General features: G+C 35.4%; 1 pseudogene; it reads right to left on the bottom strand.

Annotated features, from left to right (window-relative positions):
• Positions 1 to 9698: 9698 nt before the first annotated feature.
• Positions 9699 to 10804, bottom strand: LOC102585324 (L-tryptophan--pyruvate aminotransferase 1-like; annotated as a pseudogene).
• Positions 10805 to 13731: the final 2927 nt, after the last annotated feature.

Below are 13731 nucleotides of genomic sequence, written 5' to 3'. Positions count from 1 at the left end.
CTTCTCCTTCTCCTTCTTCTCCTTCTCCTTCTCCTGCTTCTCCTTCTCCTGCTTCTGCTTCTCCTTCTTCTTCTCCTTCTTCTTCTTCTTGTTCTTCTTCTCCTTCTCCTCCTCCTCCTCCTCCTCCTCCTTCTCCTTCTTCTTTCTTCTTCTTCTTCTTCTTCTTCTTCTTCTTCTTCTTCTTCTTCTTCTTCTTCTTCTTCTTCTTCTTCTTCTTCTTCTTCTTCTTCTTCTTCTTCTTCTTCTTCTTCTTCTTCTTCTTCTTCTTCTTCTTCCTCCTCCTCCTTCTCTTCATCATCTTCCTCATCTTCCTTATCTTCCTCCTCCTCTTCCTCCTTTTCTTCCTCCTCTTCCTCCTCTTCTTCTTTTTATTCTTCTTATTCTTCTTCTTCTTCTTCCTCTTCTTCTTCTGCTTCTTCTTCTTCTTCTTCTTCTTCTTCTTCTTCTTCTTCTTCTTCTTCTTCTTCTTCTTCTTCTTCTTCTTCTTCTTCTTCTTCTTCTTCTTCTTCTGAGATAATATTTGGAAGAGAATTGGGTTTCTTTTTGGTGAGTTGAGAGAATGACTTTAATGACTTAATTAAGTGGTTTAAAGTCCATATGTAGGTGGTCTAGATTAGGTTAAAATGACACCACTTAATCCTAATTAAAACCAAAAAAACTCAAAGTTCCCCTGCACTTAACCACGAAAACAGCCCCTAGGTCACCACCCACGAGACCCCGTTGACTGGATGGACCTACGGTCTTTCCTTGTCAAGCGTGGTTTGGGATCTGGGGGTTGGCAATAAAGGCTTGAACCACGACCCCTATCCACGAGTCATGGACCCATCCACGGGGTGTGGGTCCTGACATGGATAGTGCCTTAGGCAATTTTCTTGGGGTCCTCTTCAAGGGCCCATAGTTGGTCCTTGAGGGGTGGCAGCTTGACGTTCTAACATGAAATCCTCTATTTGAATACGGGGTATTACATTATCTCTCCCTTTGGATCATTCATCCTCGAATGACGTTCTAGGCACTTCTTAAGGTCACGAATCTAGACTAGCAACCCATCATGCATACAACTCATCTAAATGCCCACAACTAAAAGAGGAACTTCATCTCCAAGCTAAACATACTCAATGCAACATAATGGAGTAGGAACTACATCTAACAACCCAAAATGCATGAAATTCAACATTTACTCATGTTCATGGAGGAACTACCATCTCCGAGCTAAATCATGCTCGACACAATCTCATGGAGCTCATATGCAATTCAATTTCAAAGAGCATATCTAAACATGTTCATCGACTCATCTCATGAAGTCGATAAATAACTCTACTCACTGGACTACAACATGAGGAAAACAATTCACATAAGTCATTACTTTCAAGACATAAGCTTTTTCATGAACATTCATATAGAGAAATCATGGCAACACATAAAACACACATGACTTTCTAAACAAGGAGCTAACCATAAGGAACTCTCCCTCACCACAACTAGGTGGTACATGCAACCCTCAAAGTCAGCTTCAAGACAAGACATAACCCAAACTTATGACATAAACTTTCCCCCTTCCACTCTCAGATAGGCTCATTCAAGAACTAACAATTGACTATACATGTTCTACAATCAAATAGGAGCATCATAGTAGTGCAACCAAAACATAACAAAAATGACATCAAAATCTAAAAAAGCATAAATAATCGATTAAGAAGCTATCAACATACCGGGATCCAGATTTGGAGCACACTAATGGTCACCTCTAGCTTGAAGTGCGTAAAACCGGTTTTGCTTAGGAGCATCTTCTCTTCCTTAAGCCTTTACTTTAGGGAAATTCTTTATCTTGTGACCACTTCCACCACAACTAAAGCTACCCTCTATGTCGGCTAAACCTCTACCTTCATGTCTCTTTCCACACGTAGAATAAGTAGGCCATAGGGATTCATTACTAATTCCTTGTGGCTTAGGGTTAGACACTATATCCTCGTTATACCTAGGAGTATGGGAAGAACCTTGCCCGGAAGACCTTTATCAATTCCTATAACAACCATGTCCATCGTACCCATCATAGGAGAACTTATCATCATCCATTCTAGACCTATTTCTCTCCTTAGATCTCCATTTTAGCTTTGCCTCATAAATTTGTTGGGCATGAATCATATGACGAGCAATCTTCATATAATGAACAAGCATAGTCGTACGACATTCTTTCACCACTAGATCAGAAACTTCCGATACAAACTTACTCATTTTGGTCCTACGATCCACCACAATAGAAGGAGCATACTTAGATAGTTAGGTAAACCTCAAGGCATATTCCTTAACACTCATGCTACCTTGCCTAAGGTTAATGAACTCAAGAACCTTAGCCTCTCTCACATCTAGAGGGAAAACCCTATCAAGAAAAGCATTTTTGAACCTTTCCCATTCCATGGGACCCATCTCTTCTGTTCTTGCCTCTTTCAATTGATTAAACCACATTTAAGCAACCCCATTGAGTTGGTAACCAGCCAATTCCTCTTTCTCTACCAAAGTAACTCCTATAATATTTAACACCTTATGGACCTCATCTATAAACTCTTGGGGATCTTCCTCCATCTTTGAACCATAAATTTGGGAGGGTTCATCCTAGTAAAATCCCTCACTCTTGAAGCCGACCTCCCCATATTTGGGTTCACGGGAGCTACCACCTCTCTATTGGATTGGGCCGACATTGCTTGAGTCAAAACTTGAAATGCCATCCTCATCTCCGCGTTAATCACATTCTCACCCAAAGGATCAATTGGAGCTTGTGGAGGAAACTCTTGACCCACAATGTCTTCCTCATTCCTTCTAGCATTAGCCATTGTAGTCATCCTATCATGTAGACCATCGGGTAAGGATTAGGAGAAAGACCTTATAGAGTTAAACTCTATGGCACGACTTGGAGAAGTGAAGACATGATTTCCTAATCATCTAATAGCTTACCATTCATAAATGTGGAGTGCTTCACACTTATGAACAAGGCTCTACTAGACGTAGTTTTGAGACATCCTAGAACGATTCTAAACATTGTTCTCTGATACAAAGTTTGTCACGACTTAGGGGTACCTGCTAGACGTAACATAGCATACAAGACCCCGAATGACCTCATACAAGGCACTTAGCTTTCATAACATTATATAATAGAAAATGGTGCGGAAATTTAAAACATTTTCCATACAATCAAAGTCTTTTATAAAATGAGCGAAAGTCTATGACACTTGTCTTAAACCATCTAACCATAAATGTCTTTGGGATGCAGCCCATACAATAGCTCTAAATATAAAATGAAAGAAAACATAAGAACATGGTGACAATCTCCTCGGATACTATGAGGACTCACGAAAGCTTCAATCATTGCTCTACTATGATCCTACGCATGGGGATAGAAGTCAATATTGCCAGACCCTACATTTGATAATAATGTAGGCAAGAGTATGCATTAGTACAAAATGTTCTAAATATGATAGCTAGCATAACATAATCAAGAGCATAACATAAAAATTATTCAATATAAGACATAAGCTATAAGCACAAGAGATAACAACATAGATATAGGCATTATCAAGGCATCTAGATCATGATAATATAAGAGAAACACTTCAGAAGTAACCTCAAAGCATACTTGTGCAAGGCATGGATAAGACCCCGTAAATCTCACCCATGCTAAGTAAACCACTTTAGGCCACCTTTCATGTTCTTCATCTTTTGATCTCCTCCTTAGCTTATTTCTTATAGACAAGGGAACATTCACCTTTAGTCAAAAATATCAAGGAAGGTAAGTCTAGCAACAATCCAAGCTAGCATATATCATATAAGCAATTCTCATATAAAAACATACTTACGATACTTCCTTGAAGTAACCTTGATTCATCATAATAATGCTACTTTGAGTAGGGATTTGTCCCTCCTTAGCTATATCTACTATTCACGAAAAAGTACTTCTTTACTAGTCCAATACAAACACTACTCATGAATGGTTACAATTTACCAAATCAAAGCTATCAAGGCAAAGCACCTCATCATGCTAGACCAAGCTATCATGAAAAGCACACTCTCATGCAAGCCCAAGCTACTCAAGAAAGGGTACTATTGCTCAATCCAAGCAACCAATAAAATGGTTTGGCCTTACCAAGTCATGCTATCATGCAAGCATTATACTATGCTAGTTCAAGCTAACCTTAGGAAGAGTACAATTTCTCAATCCAAGGCTATCAATGAGATCTACTACTCAAGCTAACATTTATGTTCTTGTCTTACCAAGTCAAGCTTATTCATGAAGGGATACCATATCAGAACTTCAAGCTATCATAATTAGCATGCTTTGATTCATTTTAGGTGAGCAAACCTTTCAACCTAGAATCATACTATGTGAGGAAACCTTTCACTTTCATTCATTAATACATCCACACATTCATAAGGTAGATTATGAGGTTAAAGTCCTTCCACAACAATTCTATCTACTAGTCTACCATTATCATATAAGCTTCACTCTCAAAGCCTTAACATTCATAATTAATCATATTAGTTTTACTCTCAAAGCCCTAGTAATCAACATTCATAACTACAAGCGTTACTCTAAAAGCTTTACTGCTTACAACCATCACATATGCCTAAATCTCAAGACATTCTAATCACATGCTTTATTCTTAAGCAACTCTAATCATACATCATCATATAGGCTCAATAGCAAGCATTACGAATCATGATCCATCATGTATACTCTAATCTAATTAAGTTAATGCCTATGTGCTTTAATCTCAAGCAATTTACTATACATATCATCAATCCTAGAAGATTATCTCTAAATTCTCAATTTCCCCTTCCAAGGCACAAAACCCAAATTACTTCAATTTCATTAACTAGACAAGGGTTAGGCATGGAAAACATGTAATTTCATCATATAAACATGATTCACTACTAATTCAATCATAAACAATCAATATCCACTCAATTGGATACATATTCATCATAACCCTCAAAATTAAAAGGAACCCTAACTTGAATTTGAGATTTCATCTTCACAATTGAGGAAATTCTACGGGACTCCATGGATGAAAGAAGTTCATGGATGAATAAATATCATACCTTAGTCACAATTCCTTCAAAATCTTGAAGATTTGAGGACTTGACCTAGCTATAACCCTCTTCTTGTTGTTGTTGTTGTTCTTCTTCTTCTTCTTCTTTCTGGATAGAGAATATTTGGGAGAGAATTGGGTTTCTTTTTGGTGAGTTGAGAGAATGACTATGATGACTTATTGAAGGGGTCTAAATTCCTTTTATAGGTGGTATAGATTAGGGTTAAACTACACCACTTAATCCTAATTAAAACCGGAATGACCGAAAGTGCCACTACACTTAACCACCAAAACTGCCTCTAGGTCACCACCCATGAGATCATGTTGACAAACCTTGGATGGACATATCGTTTGTCCTGATCAATCGTGGTTTATGTTCTGGGGTTGGCAATAAAGGCTTGCACCACGACCCTTATCCACGAGTCGTGGACCCATCCATGGGGCGTGGGTCCTTGCGTGGATACTGCCTTCGACAGTTTTCTAGGGGTCTTCTTCAATGGACCACAGTTGGTCCTTAAGGGGTGGAACCTTGACGTTCTAACATTTTGAGTATGGGGTATTACAACCTATAATAATATCTTTCATTCAAGTATTCAAATGTCGCCTTATGATACCCTATATAGGCGTAGATGCAGGTCCCCGATTGGTTGGTTTGAAGTAGGTGAAGCAGCCTTGATAGAGCAAGATTCAGTTCCTAAAGCCATTGAAAAATTTCAGCTCATCAGAGATAGACTAAAGATAGCCCAAAGTCGTCAGAAGTCCTATGCAGATGTGAGGAAAAGGGACTTAGGGTTTGAAATTAATGATTGGGTTTTCCTAAAGGTGTCACCTATGAAGGAGGTGATGAGATTTGGCAGGAAAGGGAAGCTCAGTCCTAGATATGTAGGTCCTTACACAATCCTAAAAAGGATTGGTAATGTGGCCTATGAGTTAAAGTTGCAAGAAGAACTAGTAGTGATTCATCCAGTCTTTCACATTTTCCTTGTTGAAGAAGTTTATGGGTGATCTGGCATAAATAGTCACATTAGAGAGTGTGGCAGTGAAGGATAGTTTCACTTATGAAGAAGTTCTAGTTGAACTTCTCGACCGTCAGGTTCATAGGTTAAGAAATAAGGAAGTCGCTACAGTAAAGGTTTTGTGGAGGAGTCAGTCAGTAGAGGGAGCTACTTTGGAAGCAGAAGTAGCCATGATGGCCAAGTACCCTCATCTCTTTCCTTCTGATTCCGTTTCATCTTGATGTAATAGTTCCTCTCCAGTCTCTCAGTTTACTCTTGTGTAATCCAATCTCAGTATCTTGTTCCTTCAGTTATCCTTGCATTTCAGCCTCTATGCATGTTCATGGAACTCACATAAGTTAGATATCAGTTTCTAGTAATTAGTGGTACGGAATGCAGCTCATTCCTTCCATACTCAACTTGATTAGACATCATTCAAGTGCAAATGATCCCAAGAGGGAGATATTTTAAAACCTCAGAACCTAGCTTAAGCAGGTAAAAGGGTCAAACACGTAAAATTTTGGACGACTACGGGCCCCTCCACGGGGCGTGGATCCCCACACGAGCCGTGGAATGGCTCATAGAAGTGAGACAGAGCAACTAGGGCTCAGACAATGAACCGTGGAAGCCCACCACGGGCGGTGATCTCGATGACTTGTCATGGATTGGTTCGTCATCTTGAGCCAGCAGACCCCTAGCCCCAAGTGAAGAACCACGGTGGCCTTCACGGTCCGTGAAGTGGACCGTAGATGGGAGTGCCAAGAACCAGTAGACAATGTCCTGCAACCACAACCCATTTGACAGGCCGTGGTCCCTTTGACGGTCCGTCAATGGCTCCGTGGTCGGCCCTTGACAACTTTTAAGTCAGACAACGATAATTTAGAGTATATTGTATGGCCGCACAATATTTTATGATTTTTTGGAGGAATTTATATCATCCATCTTCTAATGTGTAATGTGTGACTCCCGCTATATAGCTGCCCTTTTCTCTCTTTTTACAGCCTCGTGGACGGACGAAAGAAGGGAAGTTACAGAACGTGGTAGTGAAGGTCATTTTAGTCTTTTCCCCTATGACTTGGGCACCTAAACTACGTCGTTTAATACCTAAGGTATCTTGTTTTACTTAGTTTAAGCCTAATAATCTAGCCAGAACCTAACCAAAACATGTATTAACAAAAATCATCTAAACTTAGAGCATAAAGAGAAGAAAGAGGCGCCAGTTTCCCAAGAACAATCAAAAGGTTTGCTTCAAATTTCAACCCTTAAATCGAAGGATTTCTCCGCATATTTCGTCACCATATATGTGGTATTTCACTAGTGGGTTCCTTTTATCCACTATGTCCGTAGAATTCAGTCAGTTCCTTGATTATCCATATCTTGTTTAGACCTAGGGTTTCTAAAACCTTGGATATTTACCAGTGATTTAGATGTTGTAGTATCCTAAATTGAAATAGCTTGTTTGTTGGAAAATTTGCTTAATTCCTTTTATGAAACTCAGAACCCTAGTTTGTATAAATTATCTTAGTTCACAAATTATACTTTCTAGGTCAGTTAAACAGATAATCATGCTCTAGATTTCAAATGTCACATTATCAGTATATAAATATGGTATTCTCAGTTAGCATGTCCATATTTTGAGCTATTATATATTTCAGTCACAATTCAATCATATATATATTCAGTTGGGAGTAGACTTAGCACCAAGTTACACTAGGGTTAAGCGAGCCCTCATAGTCCCAGAACTACGTGCCCCCATCAAAGTATAAGTCCCCTATGCTGGGCATTAGATTTAGTGATCATGCCAGTCATGTCTTTATACCCTTGGCAAGGTATATTGGGTCCTTTCGATGGGGCGTATACATTGGACTCCACACTTAGCTCACGTGGTTTTATGTCGGTTAATAGTAGCTCCCACAATAAGACTCCTAGTGCGTTTGACAATGTTTTTATTATATACTTCAGTATTCAGTTTAGCATGTCATGTTCAAGATTAGTACTTGGTCATTGCATTCAGTTTAGCTTTTTAGTTATGTTTCAGTATTTACATTATTGCTCAGTTGATGTCATTGCTCAGTTATGCTTTGTTCAGCTTATATATATTTGTTCAACTTAGTATCTATATTCTGCATGCTCTGTACATTCCATGTACCGATGCATACTCTTCGATACATCCTTTCATGATGTAGGTTCAGGTACTAAACATCCAGATCACACTTAGATCGATTCTCAATCCGCATTCAGCAGCTTCAGTGGTGAGTCCTCATATTTCGAGGACAATAGTCATGCTTTCATTTTAGTTTTTACTTTCAGTTTACAATTTTCTTAGAGTTAGTTGGGGGAATGTCCCAGCAACTCAACTCAGTAAGAGGCTTTTCTGACATAGTAGTAGAATCATCTTGAGATATTAAGTTTATCTTTCAGTTGTTATTAAGCTCTTAATATGTTTTATACATTCAGACTAGTTGGGGTCTTCCCCATATTAAGTTATCCATTGTTTTAGCTTCTACATAGTACATTTTTTATTTAGTTATTCTCAATATGTTTGATATATGCAAGAGACATGGTTAGCTTGGGGTTACTCGTGATACTAGGTCCCGTCTTACGTCAAAGGGGTAGCCTCAGGGCGTGACAGTTGGTATGGTCTCCGATGCGATCGAATGTGCTTTTGGTGATTTTGCCCTTTTCAGTTGAGAATGATTAGTATGGTTGATTTTAGTCAATATTTTTAATTTCGGGCGTCGTGAGAGATTCATAATCTTCGATGAATTGATTATGTATTTGTGTTGTATTTCTTATGATGCATTGATGTTCATTTGACATATCATTGTTCATGGAAATATGTGAAAGTGGAGAAAAGCTATTTATTTTTTAATGAAAATGAGACACCTTACATTTATCATTAACCACGAGCTAGGTGACAAGTTGATGAGATATTGAGATTGTTATATGGACTGCGAGTCCCCCATGAGTCTTTTTTAGAAGTTAAAGGTTGGCAAGGTGTATACAATAGGTTGTATGATCATCTTATTGCATTGCATTGGCAAGATTTATTGTGTTGTGTAACTTGATTATATGTTGATATGAGTATTAACCATAGCCTTATGTGTTAACCTTATTCACGTTGCTACACCTTAGCCTGTTGATGCATGCATTTAGGTTTTTAGGTTATTAAGGTCATATTGTGTGTGAAATCATTTATAAGGTATTAGTCTAGAAATATCGGTAGATATAAAAGCATTGTTTGTAATGTTGTTATGAAAGAGTGGAGATTCTATCTCTCTCTCATTTATTCACACCAATGGTTTTTATTTTTCCTTTTCTTCTATATACAAATTAATTTTAAGTTTGATTCTTACGATATCTAATTAAATACATGTAATATTTAATTAGTTACATTACTTAATTATCAATATATTATGTTGAGTATATGTATTGTTACTTTATATTTGATAATAATACAATTCTAAAAATAATTCAAATATAACATACTTCAACACACACTTGAGTTAATTGAAGAATAGACATTTCATATCTAATATCACAAAAATCAAATCACTTTATTGCATTAATCAATGAAGTATTATCAATAAGAAAAATTATTAATATTTCATGCATAAATGTGTTATTTTCTATTTGTAGATCCTTGAATAGCCATAAACCTCTTCAGAAAAATGTTGAAGTCTTCATTACTCGGCATACTTATCCTAACATTTCTTGGATCACTTCCAAATCTTCTTCCACTACTTGTTTGAATCTTGTGTTCTGTAAGAAGCTTTTTACAATCCTCCTCTTCACCAACTTTTCAAATTAGCCACGCAGAAGTTGTTTGAGATAAACAATATGAATTTAAAATTCAAAAGAAAAGAAAACTTTTTCAAATATATATTGAAAATATAGTTTAAAAAGTAAAGAAAATTCAAGTATATGAGATTATATTATTTTTTAAATAAACTAAAATGAAAATGTTACGTTGTGATATTTTGGTAATTACCAGGGTATGATTCACACAAGTCTTTTGTGAAGACGCAATACTAAAGAGGGTAATTTTGGATGAAAAAAGGTTACTATCCATAACAACTTGTCTTAACCTCTACCATCTATCAGTCATACGAGACTGACTATATTCAAGGAAATTTTCCAATGTAAAATCCAAATAGCTATTAGAGATCACTTCAAGAATTTTAGCATCTCTAAGTTGAGGTTCTTTTGATACACCAATTGTACAAATCTCTGTGAACTTTGTCATCTTCCTTGCCACCTCTTTGCCCTTAACAAGTGCCCAACTACATGCAAAAATAATTATAATAAGTGATGATTGAAATATGTTCTAATTTTGTGATTGTGATCTCACTTGAAATTAAAGTTTGAAAACTTACCCAATTCTGGAACCAGCATGACCAGTGCATTTGGAAATAGTAAAGAGCATAACATCATGATTGGCACGTGAAGTAATAGAAGTATATTGTGGCCAATAATAAGCTAAGTCGTAGATTAATTTTCCTTGATCTCCATTAACTACATGCTCTCTAATAATCCCATTAGGAATATTTGGAGATGTAATCAACTCTATATAAGGTTCATCTTTCTCAAAAGTTTCACATCTCCAGCCCATTTATTTAGTCCCGACCTCACAAAATCAGTCACATAAGGATTTGGTTGCAAAAAGACAAAAAATATTAATAATTGATCGAAAAATATCACTTTTAAATTTGACTTATTAAGTAACATGATGTGTTCCAAGAACTACGATTCATGTTTTAGGGTGTGACCTAGATATTACTTAAGTTGATTGTGAATCCTGAAATTTTGAATTTAAAAACTAGCGAAGGAAAAAAGTATGTTATATTTAATGGATCTAACATGTACCAAGAACCATAACATTAGACTGCTAATTTAATTGAGCATATCATACAAGCTCTTACCAGTAGCAAAATAACTTAATGAATCATGACCATTGAACGTTATGTTACACTTGTTCTCCATTTTTCGCCAATATGACTCATACATTGTTGGATCACCACTATACACACACAAAACAATGAAATCCCAAATTAGTATTCCAACAAAGAATTGAGAATTTCATCAAATTATAAGAAAATGGTACTAATGTTGAGAGATATTTAATCAATCTCAAAAGCTAGCTAGTTCATTCGGGAAGGATTCTATAAGGACGCAATGGTTTGCACCGTCTGATCATTTCTAAGGCCACTCTATAAATTTTGTCCCCCTTTTATTTCAATGGTTAAATTCTTCTCTAAAAGTAGGTAGATGGATAATTTTTTGGAAATAAATTTAGTCCACTTGGTTAACCAAAGACATAATTTAAACGATCACTCGAAAAAGGCCATTGGAGAAAAAATATCTCATTCTGACACATTACGCCCCATGACATTTGGAGGGCACAAAATATAGTAGAGCGCTCAACATTGAGTAAATCGAAATCGATGATTTCATATATAAAAAATTGACTCATGAGGACAGGTCAAGACAATAAACTTATAACTTATATCAAAAATTCTAAGAAAAATGAATTTAAATGGAAAAAGAAAACTCACTGATCCAGAACAATAGTGGGGGAAGTATCCGTTGTGTCATTTTCTGCAGTTGCACAAGGGAATGAAGAACACTTGACATGCAAACCATCTATGTCACTAATCTTTTTATCTTTTTTTTCTAATCTAAAATATTAAAACCATTTGTTCCACTAATCTTTTTATCTTTTTTTTCTAATGTAAACTCTTTAATCTTTCACAAATAACCTATGGGAGAAGAAGGTAGATTTGGGGTCTATATATAGGGAAGAAGACAAGTATATATATTTTCATCTATTGAAGGGAACTATTTTTGTGACTGTTGGATTTTAAAAGGTTTACATTAAAAATGAAGAGTTATGACTTTTATGAAGTGTTGTCACTTTTATGAAGAATTGTGACTTTTACGAAGAGTTGTGACTTTTATGAAGAATTGTGACTTTTATGAAGAGTTGTGCCTTTCCTGAACAATTGTGACTTTTATGAAAAGTTGTGACTTTTTCGTAAGGTTGTGACTTTTAGGAAGGGTTATGACTTTTGACTTTTCCCAAAGGGTTGTGACGTTTTCGATAAGGCACAATAAACACTTGTTCACACTACTCTTTGTTGTCTATTAATAGAGGGGTTTCCTCTTATTTTTCAACAACGAATTTTTGGACTTCTTCTTCTTCTATTATATCTAGTACTAGTATTATAAGTATACTTTACTGTTGTTAAGTGGTTCATTGACACCATCGTTTTAGGTACCGATACAGTGGCGAGTAAGATCGTTATATTATGGGAGGAATATTTCATTAACCTTGGGTACTTCAGGGGAATAATTTCCTGAAAGACAAACTATGTGTGCTCGATTTTCTTCTGTGATAAAATATATTTTTTATATTTTTGATTCTTTTTCTTTGCTAGTTTTAAGTTTCAAGTTTTTAAAGTATTCTTTAAACTTTGTTGTTTCTTACCATGTTCTTCAAAGTTATTGTAATAAGTATCTTAGTAATATAGGTTGAACTAGAATTTTAAAGAAATTATTATATCTTTGTATCTTGTTTTGTTCTTTTTATTGAGGGAAATAGTTCATGGAAGTAGGAGTTTGTGTTCTTATAATTTGTTTTGGACAGATTTTTTTATTGGGGCACAACATATCGTAAACGTTGTTGTTGTGGTATTTATATGATTCTAGTTTATCCAAGTAAGTACATGATGAAGGAATCTTACAGTTGATGCTACACAATAGTTTCTTATTGTCTCTAACTATAACCTTGATCAAATTAAAGATGATTAAGTTACATAATTTGTTATTGGCTTAATAGTTTTATTCTCCGTTGTGGTAAAATTGGGTAGAGAAATGCTTTTGTGTATGTTACATCCAATATTGTAAGCATATTTCTATGATTTTAATAAATAAATTGATTATAGATAAAGACCCAAGTGACATATGACAACAAGAAAAGTGGCTTGTATGACATCGTCATTATTGTTAGATAGATATGATTCAATGGGAGTAAAAATTGAGTTCTATCTTTATTTTCCTTGTTTATGTCATTTTCACCTTTATAACTTATGAAAGTTATTTTATAAATTTTAGGAAAGATGTTCATTATGTGATGATCTCAGAATATAATTTTGTTCAGTTTGGAGACTAATTCTTTTTGTAGTTTTCCACTCAATGTGAAATTTGATTGTGTCGGATTTTTGGAGACTAAAATCTTGTGATTTTCTACTTCTTTGATTTAAAGAATATAAACTTCACCATATATATTCGAAAGTGCATTTGGTTCGAAGAATATACAACTTCGCCAGGAATATAAAGGCTAAATGATTTAAACATTATAAAAACATCATCGCTAACTAGAACCAATGTTGTATTTTTGGTTTCTGGAGATTAAAACCTCTTGATTTTCTACTCCATTTGAATTTGAAAATTATTTGAAGTTTAACATTAAAAGTTCATTCGGTGAAGTAAATCACATAAAACAAAAAAAAAATTAAAACGTTAAAATTAAAGTACACGCTTAAATTATTTATCAAAAATAATACAAAAAATAAAAATAGTTAAATAGATATAAGTTTTAAAATCAATAAATATATGTACTAACTAATTATAAAGTTACTAATCAAAAAATGACA

The sequence above is a fragment of the Solanum tuberosum genome, unplaced genomic scaffold (genome assembly GCF_000226075.1).
Source record: "Solanum tuberosum cultivar DM 1-3 516 R44 unplaced genomic scaffold, SolTub_3.0 scf00295, whole genome shotgun sequence".
Taxonomy (NCBI): Eukaryota; Viridiplantae; Streptophyta; class Magnoliopsida; order Solanales; family Solanaceae; genus Solanum; species Solanum tuberosum.
The sequence above is the reverse complement of the archived record's forward strand: the minus strand, read 5'-3'. Positions and strand labels throughout refer to the sequence as shown.